The 19,688-nt window shown below is 30.5% G+C and overlaps 1 long non-coding RNA gene across 1 annotated transcript; it reads right to left on the bottom strand.

Moving 5' to 3' along the window:
* Positions 1-235: 235 nt before the first annotated feature.
* Positions 236-2,949, bottom strand: LOC128168339 (uncharacterized). Its single transcript, XR_008241324.1, has 5 exons — positions 2,806-2,949; positions 2,229-2,335; positions 867-959; positions 673-701; positions 236-549 (listed from the first exon to the last, which is right to left on the bottom strand). It is a non-coding gene; the product is annotated as an uncharacterized LOC128168339 (long non-coding RNA).
* Positions 2,950-19,688: the final 16,739 nt, after the last annotated feature.

Here is a 19,688-nt window from a genome sequence, read left to right as displayed (position 1 = left end):
TTAATTTAAAATGGATCCGAAATTTTAACATGTAAGATCTTTATCTCTTGAGGGATTTTAATCATTAAACCAAATCAAGATATCTCTAAAAATTGTATTGATTTCTGTTTCTTAGCGGAAAACATGCCATATTTATTGAAATTTTGGGGGGGAAGGGGGGGGGGTACAAAAACTTCAAAAACAATTGTAACAAATATGAAATATCAACTTAAGATAGTGTATGTAACTGCTATAGACTAATTTTATTTAATTTCGATATGAATTTTCAACTTATGTAAATTGTTTCAGTAGATTTTATATGAATAGAAATATCAATTGTTGATTAATTGATGTATAATATCAGAGAAAGATAATGCACCTTTTTATTTTTTGGACACAATGTATCACACCAATTTAATGGCATTTTCAGGACATGAATCAGTAATTAAATGTTTATCTAAAAGATAAATGTTGTCAAATAATTGCTTTTTTTCATGATATAAAATACATAAAAATCAAGTAGTTTAGATTGCAGTTTAACTATTCTCATGTTCAAAACGTCCAGAAAACCTACAAATGAAGAAAGTTAGCATTAGAAGAATCTAGTTCCCAGAATCATATTACATCACTATATTACTTGAATATTCTAATATTATGCGTTTTCAATTTCGTATTCAGAAAAAGTAAACTTACAAACATTTTAGATTATGCACTATCTCCCGCTAAAATAGAATGAAAAGACGCATGTTAGATTCCTAATTGCATATAAACTAACAAAATCAAATACATTTTAAAAACAATTAGATTATTTTTAAATATTAACATATTTCTGTTTTTTGCAGTTTTTCATCTTTAACTAAGACAGTAAACAATAACCATTCTCTTACTATCGTGAAATGTTCAGTCCATGGCCAACTTTGTCGTTTCTTGAGGCTAAATAGTCCATCATAAGGAGGTCTGCCATGATATTTCTTGCATTCCTGCAATTGTTTAATTTTTATCTACAATTTTATCAGTGAAAACTTTTAGTATTTTAAAAATATTTTTTTGTTTTTTTTATCTATACTTACAAATTTTAAATAACATTAATAAATCAAATGTAAATTTTATAGGCACATGTTTATGCATCCCTCAATATCAGTAGTAGGTGGTTAGTTTGGTTTATGAAGGTAAAAAGATAAGATATAAATGAAATATTTTTAAGCGTAAATGAGACTAATTATATATATTTCTTCATGAAAACGTAATAGACGTAAAAGTCGTTATTACGTTGTTAGTGTAATTGGGACAATTTTAATGAATATTTAACAAATGCTTCTGTGTACGTTCGTGAGGATGTAAATTCGTGGGAGAGGGTTAACCACGAAAGTCACAAAAATTCGTCCTCAACGAACAACAATGATTCCACGGTAATTCTAATATGAAAGTAAGTAGAAAACAAACCAATTTGTTTTTATCAAATCTTAAAAAAGAAAAAGAAGTAAAGGTTAAGACGTTTTAAATGATGATTGTAATTATTTGGTGTTTAACAATATATACAATCTCACTGACAATTGTATGACGCAATAGCATTGTATCAGCTATTTGCAAAATTAAAATAAAATCATTGTCCATATTTAGGACTTCTAGATCTGTCAAAAGACTTCCTAATTCATCTTTACCTTTATTTTCCTAACCTTTTATACATTTACTGAAAATATTGAAAAATTCATTATATTCTTTTTTTTTTTTAATAAAAACGAATTCATTTCAACATCAATCAGCAAGTGGGAGGCAGAGCTTATAGAAATAACGCGGATTTTTCCAATATTTTAACAGAATTAAAAGAAGTCGTGTTCATTTACATTTGGTAAGACATCAAAGCACATGGCTCAGTGGTTATGGGTTTAGACCAGTTAGCGAAAGATCGCTCATGCAAACCCCGCTGTGGTCACTTGAGGTTGTGTGTTGTGCACTTGTTAAAGGCACATTATTTACATTGCCTCTGTCCACTCAGCTGAAATTGGGTACCAGCTTGTGCTTAAAGTTAACCTGCAATGGACTGGTGTCCCATCAAAGGATAGTCAATGACTTTCATTCGCCTAGCACCGAGAAACCGGGGATAAACACTGATCTTGTGTGCCTTATTGCTCGGAGAAGGATATAACTAACTAACTTTATGCTATAAAGCATCACATTGGACAGGAAAGCGTATTATTTGATTATTAATTACCAGTATACTACATGTATCAAGATGAAAAAAACGTTACCTTCTGAAGTAAACTCTTTCAAGATTAAAAGTTGTTACTTCGAGAACGAGAAAGGAGAAGAAAACACCCAGGGCAAGAGTCAACGCAATCTGTTTATTCCGGAACATCTATGGAAAGTAAGAACATTGAACAGTGCCTTGTTTGATTCTGTGTAATATATACATTAAAAATTGACATAGCACGATCTGTTATGTTTGGGTCTTTCTTATACTAGTACTCTATATAATGCATGTGCATTAATTTTTGAACGGATACTTCACACATTACAATACATTTTGTCATTCTTTAAAAGAGTATCTAAGTTTGCTAATAATGTTTGATATATTTCAATTAATTTTTGTAGGATTTGAAACCAACAACTCCATATTGTTAAAATTAGAAAAATCAGAATACTTAAGAACTTTTAAGTCTTTGTTTTTTATATATAATATATCTGATTATTTCATTTTTCTAAAAAAAAAATTAATTAGAATAATTAAATGTTAGTGAAAACTTATTAATTTAGCGGATCTTTAAGAAATGTCAATATATATGCCAAATATTGTTCGCGCTTATAGAGTATTTTATGTATTCCTACCTTACTGCTGGAGAATTCCAAGACTGAGAGTAATAATTTCGGCGACAGTTGTAATTTTATACCAACAAGGAGAAGTACTATGTTTGAACACAGTAGGAACACATCCGACATAGATGTCTAATATTCTCAATCGTCTACAGAATAAGGAACTCCAACATGCACTTGGTACGAACGCTTGACACTTTTATTGTACAATTTGATACATAATTGCAAATTTTCTTTCTGAGAATGGCAAGGAGTGTATGTAAATAATGTTGGATGTATATTAGAACAAATTGCTTCTTGTACTTTAAATGGCTATTGCTCCTCTATCCTTATATATAATTCTACCACACACCCCCTTAATGCCCTTTGTTATCATTAATTAATCATATTTCTTATAGGTAGACTTTGGGGTTAAAAATTCAGGATTTTGTGAAAGAAGTCTGGTGATGATGTATCTGAAGAGAAAAGAGATGTTCATCAATTTATTTTGATAATTAAATGTGTTAAAAAAGGATTATCCTCTTTTATGATATAAAACCGCACTGTTCAAATTATATTGAAAATCATAATCATTTGTTTATGCTTTAAGTCATTATTCCTGATAAAATCCCAATCCAGGGGATCAACTGATTATTAGTATAAAAATATCAATGTTATTTTACTAGTTAGAAAATTGATGATGAGGAAACAGATGACAAATCATACATAAACATTTTTTTAAGTGTCGTCCGGTGTGTCGGCACTTAGGGCGTGAAGTGAAATTTCGTATCGTCTTCAGAGAACTAAGAGCAAGAGATGAAATATAACACGTTAATTATATATCATACTTTTGTATTTTTGCTTACTAGGTAAGGTAAAAAATAGTCGTTAGGGTTTAATCCTTCTAAAACCAAAGCTGTATTTTTTACAAACAATAAGAACATTGATCCCCTTATATTTTACTTGTTCAATATTTGCAGTTCGAGTATGCCAGTACACAGGCATTTATGATTATTTCATGTGATTTGGATGGTCTCAATATATAACAAAATAACAAGTAGGTCTTATTTAAAAATCTACGATTTCTAAAAATAAATTTACTTTAGGAAAAAACACTTTTAGAAATGAATAATACTTTCTTAAGGCCGGTTTTAGAAAATGCCTCTGTTATTTGGGATGGACGTAGCTTATCTGATAGTGATCTCTTGGAAAAACTCCAATAATGTGCATCGCGGAATATTACAGACTATACAAGCCTCAAGGGATTCTTCATTATGTGCTTGTAGCATGCTTCAAGACTTTTATCACCTTTTCTTCATTTGTAAAAACAAATTTCATGTCTTAGATTTTTATGGATATTTTACTATGGTCAAACGTGTTTGACCACACCTTCTACTTTGGGTTGAATCAGATACTGTTTTATTTACCAAATTTAAAAAAACTGTATTTTTCTGATGATCAGACGTATATACAAATAAGTAGAAGATTAGGTCTTTGATCTTATACTTAATTATTTAACTGTAGAATACCCATGAGCTGTGCATGTACTGTGTATATTTACATTTATTTGCAATTAATGAGACGAATCATAAGTTGTTCGAACTTGTTTCTAAACCATTTGTATATTATGTATGTTGTAAAATATGTCATTTAAATCCAATATATATAATTCAATTCACCGGGGAAGGATGTAAAGACTAGATTTTTAAGCATCTGTCACAAATGGAAAGCATTTCTAAAACTAAAATAATCGCAAAAGAGTTAAAGAAACATAAACAATAAAAGCACCATATATATAAATCAAAAACAGAAATTCACAGCTATCTATTTACGATAAAATCCCCCTTTTTTATACATTTCTGTAAATTGGAGTACCTCTAAATAGCTAGAGCTATTTGCAGAAGGAATGAATGTGATATTTCCATAGGCATTGATTAAATTTTAGAAACTGTATAATGATAAATGAAAAAATATGATTATAAGAATTTCTACATTAAAAACAATAATTAAAAACTCGCCTTAATATCACATATTTGAAAATAATATTAACTAAGAAATCCAATGATAAATTCACAAGGTTAAACTTAATTATTTGTTTTAGGTTTTATAACGAAATCGAAGAACATTATTGAAATAATTACCTAGAAAATCAGACACATCGGCGTAAATCAGACATAACTGTAATGCCTTTTTGGTTATGAATTTTATGACCTTTACTACAGTATTCAGTACATATCAGATTGGTTTCCAAACATCCAATAGAAAATCGTGACATTAAGCAAGCCAATGGTTAGCTCTAAACTTCACGCCTTCAGTTTTATCTAATATTTATGATGGAAACTTAAAGTGATAGTTCTATGTGATATTAAATTGAATTCGCTTGATGTAAGCTATATATTCACATTCCAGCGGTTTGTGCATACGAATTTTCATAACGCACGTTACTCAATTTGTATACGCTCACTGCTGCAGTTATTAAACTATATCTTTAAAAAAAATAAGGATAACAATCGTTAATGATACAAAAACTAAAAGATAGCTGTCAAAAGACACCTGTATATTTACGTTAATTTAGATAGTCTTCATAGTAGTAAAGGTTTTCAGTTCAATAAACAATAATAAAGTTTTTTAAAATGATCAAAATGATCAAAATTGGTCGAAACATAGATCGAGATATTTAAATAACCAATGACAAAATATTTTAGAGAATGCAAAGACATTCATTATTCATTTTAATTTTTAATAAAAATAACTTCTATATATGAGACGTAATCGAAAGTGTAAATTTGAAAAGGATGCAAAATTTGAGTTCTCCAAATTATCTGACAGGTGCAACTTAAAGACCTTAAATTTTGTCGTTTTTATAGAGGTATGTAAAAACTTTATTAGGAAAGAAGATTCTGGGAAATAAAAAGGCGTTTTTTAAAAAAATATTACAAATGTCTTGCATTTAAGTGTGCGATTGCAACGCTTAGTATAAACAAATTGCAACATTTGAAGTAGAGGGTTTAGATATTTGCTTGTTTCAGTAAGGCTGGTGTGTATTGCTCAATCATTCAATCAAGCTGTTTAACGATAAAAGAAAGTTAAACTAAATACAAGAAATGTTTGTGGGATTTTTACTTCAAGGTACATAAGTTTAATAAGCTCGGCATTTGCTCAGTGGTACGATTCAATCATTAAGTGGCAATATAGCATTATCCGTTAGAATTGTACGCCTTCAATGAATGTGCAACATTTTATAAAAATAGTGGTTGCAGTTGCCTGATGTTCATGTGTTTAAGCAGCACTGAAACATAAGCTGTTGTTACATGTACAGAGATAAAAAAAATTAACTGCAGAGTTTTCTTTTCACCTATTATTTCATATTCTGTTTTGATTAACAGTATAGTATGAAAACATTAATAATACAAAATTCAAAGCGAAAATTTTTACACCTTATCGGACCATTTAACAATTTTTTGGTCTAAAGGAAAAAAAGCTTTGGGTTCAGTAATTTTTATTAAGGTCTACACTCAGTTAAGGTCTACAATCAGATATCACATGTCGCAATCTCTATCATGTCTCTGAAGCAATGTCTGAAATAAAAAAAAAGTTTAAAATAGCGTTGATTATTCTTCAAATAAAATGAAATATCATTAATGTTTAATGTTTAGCATGCTTCAATTACCCCAGTATTCGTTGCTTAGTCCCTTTACCGTCCACTAAAAAATGTAAAAACACAAGGCATGAAATCAAAATTAAGTATGAAGAATTTCAGTTTTAAACATTGAATAAAATGAAGTAAGACTTTTTGATAAATTACTTTAGATTCAAATGCAAAAGCTATCATAATGAAAAAAAAATATTTTAAATGCTAATTTGTTTTATTCGTTGTTTGAAAAATGACACAATGCATATATACTAGAAGTTTAGAGTTTAATTGAACTCAATTACAACTAGATTCTTTTTTAGCAGAGTATACTCTTTTTTCCTGAAATGTCCTAAACATAGGTAATAGCGTTTTATCTTACTACTGAGATATGTTAAGGCCGTGTCCAATTTTTTGGGGCTGCAGTGCAAGTATCCGCATCAAATCAATGTCTCCTAAAATAGATCTCGCTATTCTCCTGAAAAAAAACCCATAACTCGGATAACAAAAAACAATAGTTATTGTTCGACATTAATTGTCAGCTCTGTTCATTATCAGAGAATTCTAAAAAGTAAAAAAATAAATGTATACAGATTTATCTAATACTTGCATTTTATCCTTTGCCAAAATGCTGTTTATGGGTTCCCTCTGTCCCGAAACTACGTTGTAAAGTACAATAGATACAAAGAGGGTGAACGTAAGGATGACGATTCTTTTCATAGCGATGATTTTCTGTTAAAAACAAAATTGTAAAACATGTTTATATTACTATAATTATCAGTGCAATTGCAAGAAATTACTGTGTTTTGAATCATTTATTGTTTAAAGAAAAGGGAAACTGATTGCTTATTTGTGAATAAGTTTTGAATAGGTCAGTCGAGATAAATATTCTTGGTTGACAGTGAAGCAATAGTTTTTACAGCAGAAAATAGTTTTTTTAATTGATTGTCATCAGCGATATCTGGCAGATTTATATTTTTTATTTTATTCCAAACGATCATAAAAAGTAATAAAAAGGTTATACATACTCCATTAGGCAACATTCATATCGAATTTAATGACATTTCAAAATAGATTTACGGTTGAAAAGACTTTGGATAAAATTAACTTATACAATTTTATATTTCGATTTCCATACTACACTGATGAGAAATGTGATGGAAATAATCAATCTTCGTTATTAGTGTTTTAGTCATAAGTTTCTTTTAAGAAGTAGTTATTTTACCTAGAAAAATACATTTTGTATATTTTAACTCCGTAAGAAATGCATATAGAAATCAACTAGAAAAGGACACATACCTTTGTTCACTAGCTGTAAGTGAAAATATCCGCATCAATTTCCGCACAGTAATGAATGCAGTTAAAAGGGATATTTATACGGAATTTTCAAATTACGTTCCGTCAATTAGCAGCATGACTATTTCCAGTTTTTGCCAATATAGTCTGCTATTTTCCTCATAAAAATTGTCAATGATCTCTTGTCCGTTTTATCTATGGTGTTGTGTTATTAGAATGAAGGTTCAGTTTCTATTTTTATGTTCAATACCATCTCTGTTCATGGAGTTTAATAGGCTTTAGATATAGATTTGATTCCAAGGTTCTTCTTGTAATTCAATATTGAATTCATAACACCCACGAATAATAATTTAAAAAACTATATTGTATTTCATATGCAATTGTTTGGCTTAAATTCATATTATTTTCTTAAACGGGTGTCATTTTGCAGGCAATTTAATTTTTCACTCGAGACTAATTTCTAAATACATCTATTTTATTCTTATTCTAGCAAGATGAATAACTGTAACGTGAAACTAACTTAAATGTATTACATATGTTTGATTTGTGAAAAGATCTCAGAATTAAACTTAATTACTTTAATATTTTTTTAGAAATATAAAATATTCAATGTAATTATTACCTTTTTTGGTCAGCCAAGGATATGACCAATATGTCTATGTAATGCATTTTTTTTCGATGAAAACTGCAATATAAATTCAGTCGGTGTAAAATACTATTTGTATTGGCACTGTTTGACTAAGTCTGGCTAAGTATGTGTGATATTTGTTTTTGAAATATTGCTTCGTTTTTATTTCATTTTCTGACCATTGTTTTTAGAATAACTGTTTCTGTAAGTGTGTATATTAATTGACGCTGCAAGAACATGTAGACAAAATTATCTGCAATTTTAACATTGTCAAAATATTTCTAGTTCAATACATATAAAGATATAAAGATAATAAAAACGTTAGAAACAGTACTTCTGAAACATTTTTAATTTCTAAAAAATGTTGTGTATACTACAATTATATGGACATGGCTTTGTGTTTTAGCGAGTTATGGAACACTTTTTTCAATTTTCAATTTACCTTCATATTTGTGATAAAAATGAGGCGATAAAACGGCCCAACATTTAAAATTAATTTAATGATCTCGGTTCTTGCAGGAAAGTCATTACAAATAATTAGAGTAATAATCACTCTCTGTTGGATCGGATGCACTATTTGTAAATGAATATTTGGAGATGTGTTATAAAATATTTTCCTTTGAAAAAAAAAAGTTTTAGATTTTTTTTCTTGGAAATCCTATGTAATTTGTAAATCCTGCGTCGTTTTCAATTTGCCGTGGAAAGTGTGCAAACAATTTTTCAAATAAGATTCACACATCCTAATAACCCAGTGTTGTTAATGATATAAAAATTAAAACTAAAACAACTCAATAGATCTTTTATCATTTTGATGGTATTTTTTTCTATTTATTCTATTTAAATCTTGAAACCATTGCTGTAATGGATACAACTAAGATTGACAGACATGTACTTTTGGGTTCACAGTTATCAGGTTACCAGGAGTGGTTGTGTCATTTTCTTAATTTAGAGATATTTTGGATGAACAGTGATCATTTATTACATTACATGGAGTTTTCTGTCCTAGATTATTGTACCAGGAAGTATCATCAAATGACTATATCTTTGATAGTTTAGTTAATTTTCTAATTGGTGTAATATTATACAGTTATAGTCTTTCGATAAGGTCATTATATGGTTTTATAGCCCCAGCGAGAGTATATCGACCAAGAACGAAGTCCGAGATTGAAAAACTCGTACATGTATATACATAAGGTCTATAAAACCATGTACTGACCGATAGAAAAAGGCTATACTTGTTTTATTAGAATAAATAAAAAACTAACTCTCTTCACGAATATAACAGCAAACTATATGTTCATAATGTTTAGGCGTTGTTTTTGCTATCATAACGTCCCAATGTCGCAATGCTAAAGGCAGTATTTTGTCATAAATATCTTCTTTTAGTACAGCGAGTTTTTAAAATATTCAATTTTTGTGCATAAAGGTTTATAATAGAATGATTTAGTCACTCGACAGCTATTGATTAATCATTTGCTTCGGAAAAATACGATATTGTCATAAATGTTTAAAATATTCTACAAATTACTTGTGAAATTTAAATTAAATATTAATAAAATTAAATAATGAAAGTTAAATTATCAAAATGTGACTTTTTTTTCAATACAAATTATTTGATTACATCATGTATATAGGTTTAGATAGCTCAGATGATGAGAGAAAAAATATATTCACATTGTATATTTACATGAAAAGAAGTAGAAAGAGCACTTGGTGGTTGTGACAGGTCGGCAGAGGATGCTCACTTCTCCATGGCACCTGATCCTACCTTCTTTTAGAGATCCATTTTTGCTCTTCTCCTATTTTGTATTTTCCATTGGACTTTTGATTTTGAACAAAATTTCATTAACAAAATCAAGCATTCTATAACTGTTTCATTTTTGATCATTTTCAATCAGTTATTCCATGAATTCTAAAGAGATGATTGAATTTGTGAATTTTAAGAATTTTCTTTCCATAACAACTGCACTTCTAAACGTGCTTGATTTTGTTTGGTGCTCACTCAGTACGTGTCGATTGGTCTAGATACAATGATTTTTCAGAATCCCATGTTTTTCCACAACGTTGCATAATGATTTGTTCCTCTACATATTCGGAGATTTTTTAGAATTAAGATATTTTCAAGAAGTATATGAATCATAAAAAATGCATACATATTTTCAAATCTCTGTACCTCTCTCTTATTGGTTGATGGAATTACTAAATTATAAATGCATGCATTGTTTAAATATCAAAATACTCTAGTGTAAAGTCTTTCGTTGGTTGCCAATTTTATAGATCGTTGGGGTGCATATTATTGGGTTTGGATTTTGCTTGATTTTTCTCTCTTATGTTATAAATAAATTAAGTTTTTTTTCTTAATTATTTGCTGTTGATGTAAGCTTTTGAGTAAGAGGCACCGAATATTAAACTCCTAGTAGAATGAATGATTTTAATGCATTGAATAATAATTTGAGTCATAGTTACATTAAAATATGCGTTTTGATTTTTAGTTTCGATTTTACATTCTGTTAATAGGATATTTTCAGGCCGACGTCATTGTTTGCATTTCATAAATAAACATTTTCATATGATAAAGCGCAACCAACTTAAAGAAATGTATACACTATCTTGGTAAAGTACATGTCACTAAAGCTATAGGAAGGATTGTCGTTTTTAATTGCGAAAGCGGAACTTCTGTTTTCTCAATGGATTATGAAGAATGTTCCATAAAACAAAAGTTGCTGTATTCATGCAATTCTAATATCTAATTTCCTGAAAGGCGTCGCTTAAAGATAAAAATGTCTAAACATATCAGTATTTATTTCATGTTTTGGCAGTACGGTACATAAACACCAATCAAGTATAGATCGTTTGAATTCCCGGCTGTTGTTTATATTAAATATCGAGAGGGACAATATACGCGAGCATGGTGGACTCAATCTTAGAGTGCATTATTCATTTTATTTGCACTTTTAGATCTGTTTATCATAAAATATTTATATTTTAATAAACCGGGAAGATCTCTGAAAAATATTTTGTTACTAAAGAGAAAAAAAAAGGCAATAGAATTTAATGTGTCTTTTTTATTATTCGTTTGATATGTTTGAGATTGTTTACAAACAAAAATATTTATTCCAACATATAATAAAGAATGCGGATGCAAAAGTGAGGCAAGCGTTATTTAATTGCGCTGACATATTATTTTATTTGAACTTTGACTGCAAATTGCAGCCGATTCTCCTATGGTCAATTGTTAAGAGAAACCCAAGGTTAAGAATAATGTTTAATCGTCGTATCGAAGTCTCATCGATGAAACCATTGTGATAGGTAAGACAATGTTAACATGCATGTACTGCTTAGGATGAAAGAATCAATTTCTTTGAAAACTTATGAGATACTTAGATGTGTAGGGATATGTCAGTTGTGAATTTCAAGACACAAAATACTTGTTTTCAACAAATTATGCATGACAAGTGGACAAAAGTTATGAGGTATGTTTCTAAATACTTATTTGCTACTGACAGATGTAAATCGAATACTGCTATTATTTTCTCTAACTTGTACTTATATATTAATATGTTTGAGACAATTTTTCACTTTTTTTGTTTGATGTTTGACTGATTTATACACAAGACATACTCTTCATCGCCAAATACATGTACGATGGTCCAGTAGCAAAACACTGTCGAAGGCAATGCACCAGTATGCCACATCAAACTTGCTCTTTATCTTGGTTATATTTCGACAATTGACACTCAAATTTTGGTTGACTATTGAAATGTCTTACTTATATAATCATTGAAAACATTAAAGCGGAAAAATAAATTTGGACCAAAACCGTGATCCCTCTACGTCGATTTAGACGTTTTTATTTTGTTTTGTGTTTTTTTGGGGGGGACACTGTTCGTTATCCCCACATGTCAATTTTACATCACTGATAGAAAATATACATTTAATGATACATTCTTTTTTATTTTAATCTTCATTTCTGATTTACAACTTTTATCAATTGTGATATAGGGTATTTGATTTTTTTTTAAAACAAGTTTTCGAATTAAAAACATGCCATATGCCTGTAATACCAATGACAAAAGTATTAATAAAAGTAATAATGGCATGTTTATTTCATTAAGCTGTTCAATAGAAAAGGATAACACCTATGCCAATTGAAATAACCAACGTTTATCCATTTTTTGAAATTAATCTAAAATGTAAAGGGATAGTATCCAAGCCGGTTTAAATAATCACTGAAACATGGGCAAATATTGTGGAAATGTAAGCCCAGCAAAGGTTTGAATTAGTAAGTGGAGATACCAAATTGAATGACCTTTTTCCAAGTATTTTTTCAAGCTTTTATATAAAGTAAAAATGTTGATTACAATTTGTGTACATTGGAATAACCAAATGACAAATGTCACTGGTGTAACTTTGTCAATGTTTGTTTTGCAAACTTGTTTGAAGAATTAAACTTCATAAATCTTTGTATTTAAGTAAGGCTGATATATGAAAATTAAAGTTTTTTTTTACTTCATTGCTTTGTAATGTTTAAGACTTTAAATCTAAAGTTTATAAGTCAATTACTGAAACTGTCATTGGTGTTGCAATTGAGTCACAGGAGTGACCAACCTTATTCATGTTCTTTCGTCTTAAAATTTATGTATTTTGTGGGTTGTACAACATGATAATCAATGTATTGAAATTCTGGATGGATTGTATGTGATAAAATTATTTTTGCCATTTTTAATTCCTGATCACATTTTGTCTGTCGTCCGTCCATCTGTCAGTCTGTCTGTCTGTCTGTCCGTCTGTATGTAAACTTTTCACATTTTCGACATCTTCTTCAGAACCACTAGGAAAATTTCAATCAAACCTAACACAGAGCACCCTCAGGCAAAGGAGATTCAAAGTTGTGAAAATTAAGGATCATGAAATTTTCAAAAATCTTCTCCTCAAGAACCATTTGTTCAGAAAGCTGAAACTTATGTGGAAGCATCCTCAGGTAATGTTAATTCAAAGTTGTGAAAATCATGACCCCCGGGGTAGGGTGGGGCCACAATTGGGGTTCAAATTTCTACATAGGAATATTTAGAGTAAATCTTTAAAAATCTTCTTCTTAGAAAACCAATCAGCCAGGAAAGGTGAAATTTATGTGGAAGCACTCTCATGTAGTGCAAATTTAAAGTTGTGAAAACCATGACCTCTGGGGGTAGGGTTGGACCACAAAGGGGGGGGGGGGTGATTTGTTACATAGCAGTATATAGAGTAAATCTTTAATAAGTATTCCTTTTAAAGGAATGATCGGCAATAATGATATATTGATAGCTAGAAGCAATCAACATGATCAGTTTGATGAAAAATAATTAAAACAGTACTGTATTTTTACAAAATATAGAATATTTTGAATCTGTACAACATAATTTCATCATTATAAACCGTTAACAAATTTAATTTTGAAATAAATTTGGGGAAAGCCGTTCGTAAAGTCCTTGTCTAGTTTTATATTTTCAACGTTATTATTAAATGTTAATGTATCGTCTTCTTCTTCAGAATACTGAGTAGGGTTCTTCAAAGAGCATTAACACGTATACAAAGAAAGAGTTGTATTAATATACAATTATTTAATGCTTGAGCAGTCGATAGACCCGAATATTTTTCCCGAGGTGCAGGGAAAAATTCGGGTCTATTGACTGTTCAGGCATTAAATAATTGTTTTATTACCTAATTCCGTTTTTAATATTTTGTGTTCACAATTATAAATTACGGAAGGTTTTCCATTATATTATGCATTCAGGTCATTGTTAATCAATACCAAGATGATCTAAAAGATAAATAATAAGAACAATAGTAAAATAAACATAATAAAGTTATCTTTAAATCTTGTAGCAATTAAACTTTTTCTAAAATATGTTGCCGGTCCAATAGATCGCAGTCTATTGACCGGCGGTCCAATAGATCGCAGTCTATTGACCGGCAGTCAATAGATCACTTTCAAACCTGAATACACAGACAAAATAGACGAAAATATTTAATCTGCAATAAAATAACAAAATCCCTTTGATTAGGTAATAAAATAATTTAATGCGACTGAAAAACATTGAATGCCATCATAACTTGCTATTGAGGTCGCATAATAACGTAACCTTGTTTATAGATCAAACCGTCTTCCTAGCTACTATTATGCAACATCAAAAGTCATGGAGCATCTTATGATTGAGGTCAGTTCAACGAGGTCAACTGCATTACTGAATGAATCTTTCGATTGAAATTCTTACGCGTGAGACAAAATGTGCATTCTTGAATTAACATGTTGAACTCTATTTTAAGTATGTTTGCATCTCTTAAGGTAAATGAATTGAAATAAAATTGAGTTAAATGTTATATAAATACTAAACCAAACTTCAAGTTTTTATAAGAACTACTTATGCAAGCGGAAGGTGTGCGCACGTGGAAGCATTTGCCGGATGCCTCATATGGACACAACAGTGATCGGCCGAAGCCGATCACAAAAATCTTCTTCTCAGAAACCAATCAGCAAGTAAAGCTGAAACTTATGTGGAAGCATCCCGAGATAGTGTAAATTCAAAGTTGTGAATATCATGACCCCCAAAGGTAGGATGGGGCTACAAATACAACAATGGGTGTCAAAGTTTTACATAGAAATATATTAAGTGAATCTTCAAAAATCTTCTTCTTAGAAAACAATCAGCCATGAAAACTTAAACTTGAGTCGAAGCAACTTTAGATTATGAAGATTCAAATACATAAAATCAAAAGTTTTCAGAGTAGGGTGGGGCCACATTGGGGATCCAATTGTACAAAGAAAAATATTTCAATTGCTCACAAAATTGGAAATATTATCACATATGGTTTTACTTATATGCAAGCATTTTGACATATTGCTGATTCTTTAAAATTGTTTAGACTATAGCCCCTGGATTATTCTTGGGCCTCAGAAGGGATTTAGAGTTTGATACAGGTTTATATTCCATATATAAACAATTGTTTAGGATCTTTTTTAGAACTGCAATGCTTACTATGTGATATGACTATAAAATCATCCTGTTAAAAAAGGGACTTGATTATAAACATAAGAATATTCAGGGAGAAAATGAATTATTTTAATACAGGATCGACATGTATTATACCACAGTGTCCAAATATTTTGTATTATGTCTACATTAAGCTGATTTTATCATGCCTATTGTTGCTCAGGTGAGCGATGTGTTCATGGGCCTCTTGTTATGTTAAAACATATTAAAGCATGTATGCCTTACAAGATTGCCTCATATTCAGACCAAAACTGTAATAAGAAACTAACGATCACAACTAAATGATGTTTATTTTAAATCTTTGTTAGGTAACATTATTAAACATTCATTTGTATCTCAAATTCAATTCATAAAGTTATTTATTTTAATGTACAGTGTTTTGTTTACAGGTAAATCTTTTATTTTGAAAACATGAAATATTAGACTGAAATAATAGTACTTGTTTGTTTGATAAGTCTTCAGCCTTTTTACAGTTGGGCTGACTTTCCTGTAAAGTATCAATTAAAAATAATATCCAAATAAAGTCCAAAGGCTAGACATAATATTCCCGACATTTTACTGTTTCAGATAGTCAACTTTCTCTGCACATTTTTATATATAGCTTCAAATATAGCTGAGATTCGATATAATTAGTTGTAATAAACTCTCATTCTAAAGTACAATTTTCTCGAAAACGACCACTTTTTTACTTTCTGAGAATTATGGTGACATTTTTACATAAACCTTTTGATATATCATAGCTCCAAAGATAGCTGGGATTAAATGTGACAAATTGTCTAGATCAGTTCCCATTCAAGTGACAGTCTAGTAAATGGTAAAAAGAGTGAACTAATGTTACAGTCACGAAGTGTTATACAAAAAAAAAACAAACAAAAACAAAACTCAATTTTGAAACCAATTCTGGGGTCATATTTTTAATTATAGTTTTGCTTAATTCTGAAACTTAGATTTTACAGTTTTCTTGCCTTCTGTGGACATTTTTCCATGTTCTGCTTCGTTCATAACATCATTCTTATCATCATCTCATCATCAAGTCGTTGGACTATCAGGATGGAACACTCTTTTTTTCGAGTGTATTTCTATAGCTAGTAAAAAACCGGTGAACACATCAAAGTACAGAAGAACTGAGAGCCGAGCTCTTTTGATGTGTTGTTATGCATATTGTGAAAAGATTAAAAAATCTCTCTCTCTCTCTCTCTCTCTCTCTCTCTCTCTCTCTCTCTCTCTCTCTCTCTCTCTCTCTCTCTCTCTCTGACGAAGTTGTTATTCATAGTAACATTGGAGATTTGCCTGCCTGCATCCAAGATCTGCTTTTAGCAGAGCGCGGCTAAAAAGCATTTGTCAATGAATTGTTTACCGTCGTGGCATGTTTTCTTTTGCCCTTAATAAGAGAAATCTTTTATTATTTTTGTTTTTTTTCTTGATCTGCAGTCATTTAGAAAATTGCAGATGAAAAGCACAATCATAATTTAAATTCAGATTAACAAATTGAACGTTGAATAAGTAAATTGATATTATTTTACGATGATATTCCAGAGTAAATTACACAGTCGAGTTCCAACCAACACAATATTTTGAAAAAAGGTTTAGTATGAACTTTTCAGTCCATACTATTGTAAAAAATATTGAGAATGCTTGTGTTGATTTTGATTATCTTCAAGTTGATCATCATTTATCATCATACGTCACCTTCTATATAATGCCGGTATATCATCTTCAGAATTTTCATTTACATTGACAATTTCAAATCTGATTTAAAATAAGTAAATATTTTAATGTACAGAGTTTTGTCGCTCCAAAATTTTGTGGCATCTGTGACATCACATTGGATTTACATGTTACCGGGGGCTCTAACAAATCACCCATGATGTTCAGCAAAAGGAATTTTATTTTTATTTTTTTTATACACTTCGTGTCCGGGGTTTATCGCCAAACAATTCATCTATGTCTGAGTAATTCTCATGGTCGCTTCCCATGAACGACAGGACATCGTCCTGATTTTCCGTCATTACGGTAAAGTACCCAACTTTGTAATAACTTACCTTACCAGTATAACGTTACATAAAATTAAATAAGGTAGCTGTTTTACAGCAGAAAACAAGACAAGAAACCTGAACAACGTTCTAAGTTTTAATACACACCGTTATAAGATGTTCACCTGTTGTACAGGTATAAACACACGCCGCTCAGAGAAAAAGAATGATTTCGGCACGTGGAGCTGTGCTTTATATACCACTGACCACAGGTGTGTTTACGTCACACAGGTCACTTTTTAACTTCTTTGAATTGAGTAACGCCTCGCTGCACTCGGAGATAATGCTACATGATACCCTCGTAGAGCCGAAAGGCGATATGTAATAGAATATCGAATTAAGCTTTATAATCTTATGAAATCAATATGAAAACATGCCTTTTTACAAAGTAAAAAAAATAGTTTGAAAAATATAATTTACTGGTTCAACTTTAAAATATTTGCCCAACATTGGTAAGCAAATTCATATTCATAGATTTGTATTTCAAAATTTAATATTTAATAAAAATAGTTTTTTAACTATGAAAGTATCCTGAGTACACATTAAGTTTTAAATTGTGATTTAAATCCTGTAATCCTGGAACAATAACAGGCCTATTTTGGGTCGGTACCACTTTGATCATAAATCTATTTTCTATTTAGAAGGGGAAAAATCTTCATTTTTTTTTTTTCGTTTCAAGAATCACCATGTCACCAATGCGGTATAATTATGCAACCATCCTAATGTAATGTAAATTCCAGTTTGTTTAATTGTCACCAAAAAACTGATTATGCTTAAATATAATAGTCTGCTAACGTGGGTTACGATGTATGTATTTTTCTGCAACGTCGCCACCTTCATATCCCGCACGAATCACCAAAGAAAGCATTTTATTGTGTAATGACTCATGTTTAATTGCTCTGAAATCGGGTCGTAGCTCCACAAGGAATCCAAATTTTCCTTTAAAAAACCTAAATTCTAAGTAGGTAAAAAAGCTAATCGATGAGCACAGTGGTTTTCGGGGATTTCGTGAAATCCATGCATGGTTACAATTTTTAAACTAATTCAGAAATGAACAAGTGAAAAGCTGTCAATGTGACACCAAACTGCAAGTTTTCTTTTATGTGAATAGTATGCATAATCCATGTCAACCCTGAACTGATAAACACTACCTACCCTATCCAGTGAAATGGAGTACCCAATTTGATATGCAATATTTTGCCAAAAAATGACTAAGTTCAAAAGCTGGTATTTCCCCCCATAAATTATCAGAATCAAAATCCCAGCAATTAACACACATCTGATATATGTACAATTGATCCGCAAAAGGACAACTTCTTATCTTGAAAACTGTAAGAGGAGTTATCCGTATAATAAGGGTACCATATATGCAATATTTTGCCAAAAAATGACTGAGTTCAAAAGCTGGTATTTTTTTCATAAATTATCACAAATCAAAATCCTAGCAATATGTACACCTCTGATATGTGTACAATTGATTTGCAAAGGAACAACCTCTTGAAAACTGTAGGAGGAGTTATCCGTACAATGTTATGAACAATGAGGGTACCCTTTTGGCAGCCACCCGCCCGCCCACCCGCCATTTTCACCATTTTAATAACCGGATTTTTCCGTTGGAACGCCCGGTTAAAAATTGTACATGTATTTAAAAGACGCCATGTACATGGCTAATTGTTGAGAGAAAATTTGTGGTTTGTGTTACTTACATGTAATTTAATAAAAATTTCGCACGAGGACTCAAGAGAGAGAGAGAGAGAGAGAGAGGGGGGAGGGAGGGACTGAGAAATGTCAAAATCTGTTTAAATTGTATTCAAAAATTTCTTTTTATGCTGGATATTTGCATAATCAGTAAAAGGCTCAACAGAATTACAGCTAGTTGAACTGGAATATACTTTATTCTTTTTTATTGGTTATCAACTTCTGAATTTAATTGAAATAATTCTTACTTAAATCCAAGTATTGTGTAAGGCAATGCAGCGTTTTGCTGTTCTCTCTACATTAGCATGAGCCAAGAGCGATAACGCAGACGTGTTGTGTTTTTTAATATAGAACCGACAACTCTGTAGCCAAGTACAATAACACGTTTTTGAAAACAGAACGTACAATTTTGTAGATCGACAGGAGTTACTTCCTTCAAGCAAATACATTCTATCGTTAGAGAAATTGATACTTGATATATCTAATCTCTCATTCAACTGTATATATACATGTAATATTGAAATGGTCAGTAAAATTTTCATTAAATAAAATCAACATTTATACTCCCCCACTGAACCCCTAAAAATTACATTAACAAAATC

This window comes from Crassostrea angulata, chromosome 10 (genome assembly GCF_025612915.1).
Source record: "Crassostrea angulata isolate pt1a10 chromosome 10, ASM2561291v2, whole genome shotgun sequence".
NCBI classification, from domain to species: Eukaryota; Metazoa; Mollusca; class Bivalvia; order Ostreida; family Ostreidae; genus Magallana; species Magallana angulata.
This window is presented reverse-complemented; position numbering and strand designations above follow the sequence as displayed.